This window comes from Lontra canadensis, unplaced genomic scaffold, assembly GCF_010015895.1.
Source record: "Lontra canadensis isolate GAN:19392208 unplaced genomic scaffold, GSC_riverotter_1.0 scaffold50, whole genome shotgun sequence".
In the NCBI taxonomy this organism is placed as follows: Eukaryota; Metazoa; Chordata; class Mammalia; order Carnivora; family Mustelidae; genus Lontra; species Lontra canadensis.
In genome coordinates this window covers 3,111,093-3,119,256 of record NW_022631044.1, presented here as the reverse complement: position 1 = coordinate 3,119,256, position 8,164 = coordinate 3,111,093, and positions in this window count along the sequence as shown.

The following is an 8,164-nucleotide window of genomic DNA, read 5'->3' as shown; positions in this document are numbered from 1 at the left end:
CGTATGTGTGTACATATCTTTGTTATTCAGATATAAGCAGACTCTACACACTATTCTGCACCTGTCCTTTTTTTATTTACTAGTACATCCTAAAATTATTTCTTTTATCTTTTATTTAAGTAGGCTTCATGTCTAGCATAGAGCCTAATGCAGGCTTGAACTCACAGCCCTGAGATCAAGACCTGAACTGAGATCAAGAGTCTGGCACTTAACCACCTGATCCACCCAGGCGCCCCAGGATTGTTTCTTACCAGTGCATTTAACACTGCCTCTATTTATTAAGGGCAGCAGTCACGGCTCATTATAGGACGGACTGCAATAGTCCTTATTTATGGGCACGCATATTTTTTTTTTTTTAAGTCTTTCACTATTTTTAAAAATTTGGGGGCACTTGGCTGGCTCATTCAGTGGAGCATGTGACTCAGGGTTACGAGTTAGAGCCCCACATTAGGTATAGAGATTACTTTAAAAAAACTTTAAAAAAAGGATTCTATAATCACCATCCTTGTATGTAAATGATTTTACAAGCATTTTTAGCTGGATTATAAATCATTATTACATCTAAAATTTGACCACCTGTTGTAGTTCTTTAAAAATTTTCCTGGCAAATTCATTTCCTGCAAAGAAAATAATAGTAGTGTGACTGCACTGCATAATACAGTGCACAGAGCACCTTGGTTTATTTAATCCGTAAGAGATAGAGCAGGTACTATTATCTCCATTTCCCAGATGAGAAAGCTGAGGCTCTTCAAACCATAAAAGCAGGAAATACTGGGATTTACGCTACATCAGTTGCACAGTTTGTAATACCCATTGCACGAATGTCCCTGCTCCCAGGTGGTTAGATTATTTTGCTTGGAGTTTTTTTGTTTTTTTAATTTTTTATTTTTTATAAAAAATATATTTTTATCCCCAGGGGTACAGGTCTGTGAATCGCCAGGTTTACACACTTCACAGCACTCACCATAGCACATACCCTCCCAATCCCATCTTGTTTCATTTATTCTTCTCCTATCCCCTTAGCCCCCCATGTTGCATCTCCACTTCCTCATATGATAGTTGTCTTTCTCCAATTGACTTATTTTGCTATTGCTTGGAGTTTTGCCACCTGAGCTGTTTGTCTCTAAATTATCCACAATAAAGACTATTTCTGACCACATTTGTGCACACTTAAGGAAGGCAGATCCAGCTGTGGTTTTAATAAGGAAGCTAAAACTTCTGGGATAAAATAATATACCCAAGACCACATTACAAATTTTTGGATTGTCATCTTCGTGTGGTGTTAATAGAGATTTGACTCAAGATCCCCAAAGCAGCATGCTTGGTAAAAAAATAACGAGAATACCTTGTAGGTTAATAGGTTTGCTCTCCATGAGCTAACACCAAGAAATGGAAGAGGAAGACATCTGAAAAGCCAGCGATAAGACACCTGTGATCCTAAAGGAAGTCCTGTTTTTGTTTATTCATTTGGGTTTTTTTTTTGTTTTTAAGATTTTTTAAACTTATTTTAAGAGATAGAGCATAAGCAGCAGGGAGGAGCAGAGGGAGAGGGACAAACAGACTGTGCTGAGCGTGGAGCCCGAGGTAGGGCTCAGTCCCACGACCCTGGGATCATGACCTGAGCAGAAATCAAGAGTTGGGTGCTGAAGAAACTGAGCCACCCAGACACCCCAGAAGTCCTGGTTTAAAGGAAGTTTTATCCATCAGATCATCTGATTCTGTAAGAACAAATACGGAGCATCTTTGTCTTCCTCTAGCAAGCTGCTGCTTCTCAGACATAAATTGTACCATATTTTCTCTTTCTAAGTATCTAAATGTTGGAGTGTGTTGGGGTTTAATTCCTGGACACTCCATTGTCTTCCTTACTGAGTCTCCAGTGTGGCTTCCAGCTTATACTTCCAGCCTAGCCATTTTATTGAATTGTAGGCTTGTGCAGTTGTGCAGTTATGTGCCTAGATTATTAGGCACCTCAAAGTTAAGGTTAACTCAGTTCTCATTTCCCTGCCCAGCCTTTTCTGAGGCTTCCACATCTCAGTAAATGGCCCATCCTTTCACTCCTTTGCTCAGACCAAAATCTGTAGGGTCATCCTTGACCTCCTCTCTTTCTCATACCCCACATTCATTAGCAAACTTTTTGGCTCTAACCTCAATATATTTTGCATCCAACTGTTGCTTTTTTCCCCCCAGATTTACTGAGGTATAATTGACATACAAAACTTTAAGATATTTAAAGTATACATCATGGTGATTTGATAGACATTGAATCTGACCACCTACCACCTAGACTAACATAAGTTATCTCTCTTGCTTGGATTACTGCAATAGCCTCTCTTGAAGCAGCAGAGGCAAACCTTTTAAAATGTGCATCAGGTCATGATTTCAACTCAATTCATGATCTCAGTGTCATGAGACCAAGCCCAGTGTCAGGTTCCATGCTGCAGAGTCTGCTTGGGATTCTCTCCTCTCCGTCATGCCTACCCCACCCCCCACGCCCATGCACTCACTCTCACTTGCTCTTGCTCTCTGTCTCTCACTAAAATAAGTAGATAAATCTTCTTAAAAAATAAGGTCCAGTCCTTACTGCAGTGTACAACCCTATACAGTCTGAACCCTGGCTTCCCACAGTCTCACCTCCTTGCTGCTGCCTTTAACCAAGCTCCTGACCTTGCTGTTCCTTGAGAACATGTGTGAATGTAACTCAGTCTTTCCATTTGCTCTTCCTCCTGGAATGTTCCTTTCTGCTTCCCGACTTCCACCCTGATTTGCAGGGGTGGCTTTATGTCTCTGCCCAAAATAAGGTCATTCCTGACCATCCTATCCAAAACAGCAACCCTGCTTCCCTCTCTATCCCTTTACCCTGTTCTACTTATTTTAACATTTAAAAAAATTGAGAAATTCACAAACCAAAAAATTCACCCTTTTACAGTGGTACCATTTCAGTGGGTTTTAGTATATTCAGGGTTTGGGGGTTTTTTTGTGTGTGTGTGTTTTTTTTTTTTTTTAAGATTTTATTTACTTGAGAAAGAGCACAAGCAGGAGGGACTGAGGGAGAGGAGAAGCAGGGTCCCCACTGAGCCACTGAGCAGGGAGCCCAACATAGGGGACCATGACTTGAGCCACCCAGGCGTCCCTAGTATATTCAGTTATGTATCACCACTGTCCAATTACAAAATATTTTCTTCACCCCAAAGAGATCCCATACCCAATCAACAGTCACTCTTCATCCCTCTCTGCCACCCTCATTCCCACCACCCCTGAAACCACTAATGTATGTTTTGTCTCTAAAAATGGGCCTCTGGCACCCAAAAATGGGCACCCGGGTGGCTCAGTTGGTTGGGCAACTGCCTTTGCCTTGGGTCATGATCCTGGAGTCCCAGGGTCAAGTCCCGCATCTGGCTCCCTGCTCAGCAAGTAGTCTCCTTCTCCCTCTGACCCTCTCCCCTCTCATGCTCTCTCTCACTCTCTCTCAAGTAAATAAAATCTTAAAGATGTGCCTCTTCTGTACATTTCATATAAATTGAATCATACAGTATTTGGCCTTTTATATCTGGTTTCTTTCACTTAACATGTTTTCAAGGTTTGTTCCCATTGTAGCATGTGTCATTACTTCATTCCTTTTTTAAGTCAATTCATATTCTGTGAATCTACCACATTTTTACAATTCATCAATTGGGCATTTGTACTTCACTTTCTGGCTTTTATAAGTAGTGATGCTATGAACATTTGTACACAGGTTTTTGTATGAACATATTTTCAGTTCTTTTGGGTGTATAACTAGGAGTGGAATTGTTGGCTCATATATTAATGTTTGACTTTTTTTTTTTTTAATGTTTGACTTTTTGAGGCACTGTCAAACTGTTTCCAAAAGCAGCTGCACTATTTTACATTCCCACCAGCATATGTGAAGCTTCCAGTTTCTTCATATGTTCTGCAAAGTTTCCTTTTTCTAGTAGCAGTTATCACTGCTTGACGTGCTGTATTCATTTATTACAGTCTGGTTCTTACACCAGACATCCAGCTCTGAGAATCAGGGCTTCTGTCTTGTTTGCTGCTGTAGCCCCAGCACCACATAGTGCTTGGCACAGAGTAAAGCACCCAAAAATATCTGCTTAATCCATGAGAATAGTTCAGTAACCTTTTTTTCATTTAACCACTTCCTTTGATCTTTATGTTAACCTTTAGTTACCCAAGTAATAAGTGGACACATTTTTTTCCTGTAAAAATTTTAAAACTTTAAGACAAAGCTAAACCCCTTTTGAACAGTCCTGGTCCTGTTGCCCCTCTGCAGTGTATCCTTCCAGACCTTTGACTGTATATATAACAAAGTTGCAAAGGAGGAAAGTACATAGTTTGGGTTCTTTTTTTTTTTTTTTTCCCATAAATAATATGCTATAGGAACATTTTACAGCCTATTTACTCAACACTGCCTTGGAGATCTTTCCATGCCAATATATATACCTCTGCTTTTTCCAACTGCTACCACAGTGTTTTGTGAAATGTACTACCAGTTTGTTAAGCTATTGCTCTGTTTTTAAAGTCACAAATATTCATGGAGTAACTAATTTTTGGAAAGCAGTAAGGTTTTTAAAGCTTGTATCATGATATTAGATCATCTGATAATACGATATCAGAGCATCCAAAGTAGCCACAAAGCAGGGGATTAATATTATGGACGTAGCAAATTTCATTCATTTTTATACTTCAAAGAATAAAATCAGTTCCTCAGAAACATAAAAAACAAAATTTATTTTAATGTCATAGTGGTTAGGTCTCAAGCTTAGTTACAAGTAGGGTTTTTTTAATTCCCTCTCCCAAACTCCCAAAAGTTTGGAACTTTTTAGATATTTAAGGATTTTATACCACAGTAATCTTCCTGCCACTCTGAAGGATTCACTGAAGAGGCATCTCTATTACAATTACCGTAACATTTAATGAACCTGCCATTCAGCATTAGCGTTTACATAGTATTCTATGCGGTCCTGGAACAGAAGCCGCTCAAGGGAAGGAGGCTGGGTCTTAGCCTTTTAAAAGAAACAGTTAAGATTATCTAACAAGTATAATACCTTCTGTGTTTATGCTTCCCCATTTTCAGCATTTTCTTTCTCTTTCCCAAGTCTGTTAGTTTATCTTGATAAACTTGATATCTCGAGCTAGTGTTCAACAGCCCATATTTGTGCATAACTTTTTATTTAAAGTCCTGGTCACAAAGTTTAGGTTCAAACATTCTGGAATTCCCATTTTTTATTTTTGGGTTTGTGTCTAGTGATCAGTGCTTTTATTTACTTATTTATTTTAAAGATTTTATTTATTTATTTGACAGACAGAGATCACAAGTAGGCAGAGAGGCAGGCAGAGAGAGAGAGGTGGAAGCAGGCTCCCCGCCGAGCAGAGAGCCCGATGCGGGGCTCGATCCCAGGACCCTGGGATCATGACCTGAGCTGAAGGCGGAGGCTTTAACCCACTGAACCACCCAGGCGCCCCAGATCAGTGCTTTTATAATGCGTTTGAGGGACGAGGTGCCGGGGTCACCACTTATACTTTGTTTTAGGATTTTTACTTCTTTCTACAAAACCTGTACTTTTAGATTATCTTAAGTAGACATTGTGTACGTTTGTGTAAAATAATTTCTAGAAAAACAAAACAAAATCTTTGTTTTGTACTACTTGATCTCCAGTAGATGGCACCAAATACCCTTGAAAATTCATGATACTAATTCCTAGGCGGTGGTACTGGCTAATTGATCATTTCTTCCACCACCACTACCACGGGATAAAAAAAGTCCATCTTTCATCTAATTCTGTGATTGTTATATGACTTAGTATTTTGTCCATGGTTTAAAATAAACCTGTTAGTGGGCACCTGGCTGGCTCAGTTGGAAGAGCATGCAACTCTTGATCTCAAGGTTGTAAATTCAAGTCCCATGTTGGGTGCAGATATTACTTAAGAATAAAATCTTCAAAAAAAAAAAAAAGATAAACCCATTGATATTTAAAGTATTAATTTTCTATTTCTGACAACCTTTTCTTCCCTTTTTATGTAGTGGTTTTCAATCACATTGATTCAAAGGGAAGGATCATGGTACTGAAAGAAGACTGGGCTAAAAAAAAGTTGAGGATAAGAGACAAAGAATAAAGAAATATGCTGAATATTCATGATAAAGTCACAGAAAATATATAAGTATATAAAATCCAAATTTAAGATAATGAAGTGTTTTTACTATTATCAGTTTTAGTACTTTAGTAGGATTGTACTCATTTCATTATGACTTTCAAATTTGTATTACAAATAACTTGCAATTTTAAAATGCTTATTAAATGGGGCACCTGGGTGGCTCAGTTGGTTAAGCATCTGCCTTTGGCTTAGGTCATGACTTAGGGTCCTGGGATCAAGTCCCACATCTGGCTCCTTGCTCAGCGGGGATGTGCTTCTCCCTGACCCTCTCCCCACCCTCTTCCCACCGCTCAAGTATTCTCTCTCACACCCTCTCAAATAAATGAAATCTTGAAAAAAAAAAAAAAATACTTGTTAAAAATGTTATATCCCCATTCTCATTTCTCTTTGTGCTTTCTTTAATACATTTATCTTCAGTGTATTAGCAGTCATAAAAAATAAGCTTTTAGATTCAATTAACCATTAAAAGCAGAAAATGTTTCCTATAGGTCAGGCATGCTTTACTACATTTATTCTACTTGTTAATTCTGTTGACTTTAATTTTAATGGATTTGTCAACCATGAAAAAGGACACGTTTAAAAAAAATTCCCATGATTACATGTTTTTCTTCCTCTCTCCCCAGTGTTTGAGTGTCAGTGTTTGTGACTTAGGAAATCTCTTTCTTAACTCTTGTGTAAGGCATTGGTAGCATGGGCTCTAGGCGAAACAGATCTAATCTAGGCTCAGTCTCCATCTCTGGCTAAATGGATGACAACGGAAGTCATTTAGCTTCTCTGGGTCTCAGTTTCCTCGTCTTCAAAATGTAATTATTAACCTATCTAATGGGGTCATAATGAGGATTAGTGATAATGCAGGTGACATATAGCAAGCTATTATTTTCATGTATTGCCAACAGTAAGCTTTTTTTTAAAGCTTTATGAAATATGTTCAAGCTTACGAAGACATTTATTCCTCCTTTTTAAAATGGAGATGCCAGTGTATTAACAATGTAACTTGGGTTATAAATCTTGATAGGTTTAGGGAATAATCCTTAAATTTTTAGTTCTATATATTTCTACTGGTACCACCCCACACACACCATTTATAGACTTGAACAGAGGAAGTTTTGTTGTTGTTGTTGTTGTTGTTGTTGTTTTGTTTTTTAATGTTTTCATCTAGAATTAAAAGGGAAGGAAAGACCCTGAACGAGATTTGGGTCAAAAAATCTCGGGATCCAACGCCGGGGATTCTGTAGATGCAGTAAGTTTTTGAGGGAGTGATTATGCCTGCACTTGGGGTAGGGGTCGGAGTGCCAACAGAGAACGGGCAGGGCTGTGAACTGCTGCCCGATTCCGCCGCTTTCTAAGGAAAAAAAGCGCTGGGCGGCGAGCATTCAACGCAAGGCAAGCTTTTTCCAAGCCCCACAGCCAGGTGGCGCCGGCGGAAGCCCCGGGCCCACCAGGTTGCCGGCGCTGCTCTCGCCTTCAGTGGGATACGCGGCGGGACCCACAGCCGCCAGGGAGCTGGGAAGCCTGGAACCTCTGGGACTGTGGCCGCCGGACCAAGGGCTCCAGCCAGGAATCCGAGCAGGACAAAGCCCAGGCGACGCGCGGTGCCAGCCTTCCACTCGAGGGATAACCGGCAGGCTCTCGGAACTTTTCCCCGGGGACAGGTCCGGGCAACAGGTCCGAGGCGGGGCCGGGATGGGCCCCTGCTCCGCGGCGGCCGGTGAATCAGCGCCGGCGCCCAGGTCAGCCCTCCCAGCCAATGGCAGATCAGGGGAGGAGTAGCGGCGCCGCTGATCACCAGCCACTCAGGGTTCGCTGGGTCCGGAGGAAGGTGACGTCATCGTAGCTGGGAGGTTTCAGCCGGCTCCACCAATGGGAGATAGGCAAAGTGGCTCGCTCTCTGTAGCTCTGGGCCAATACTAACAAAGCAAAAGGGGGTTGTCGGTATAGAACCAATGGAAAACAGGGAAGGAGCACGAGGCGGAGTTGCGAATCCTGTCACCAA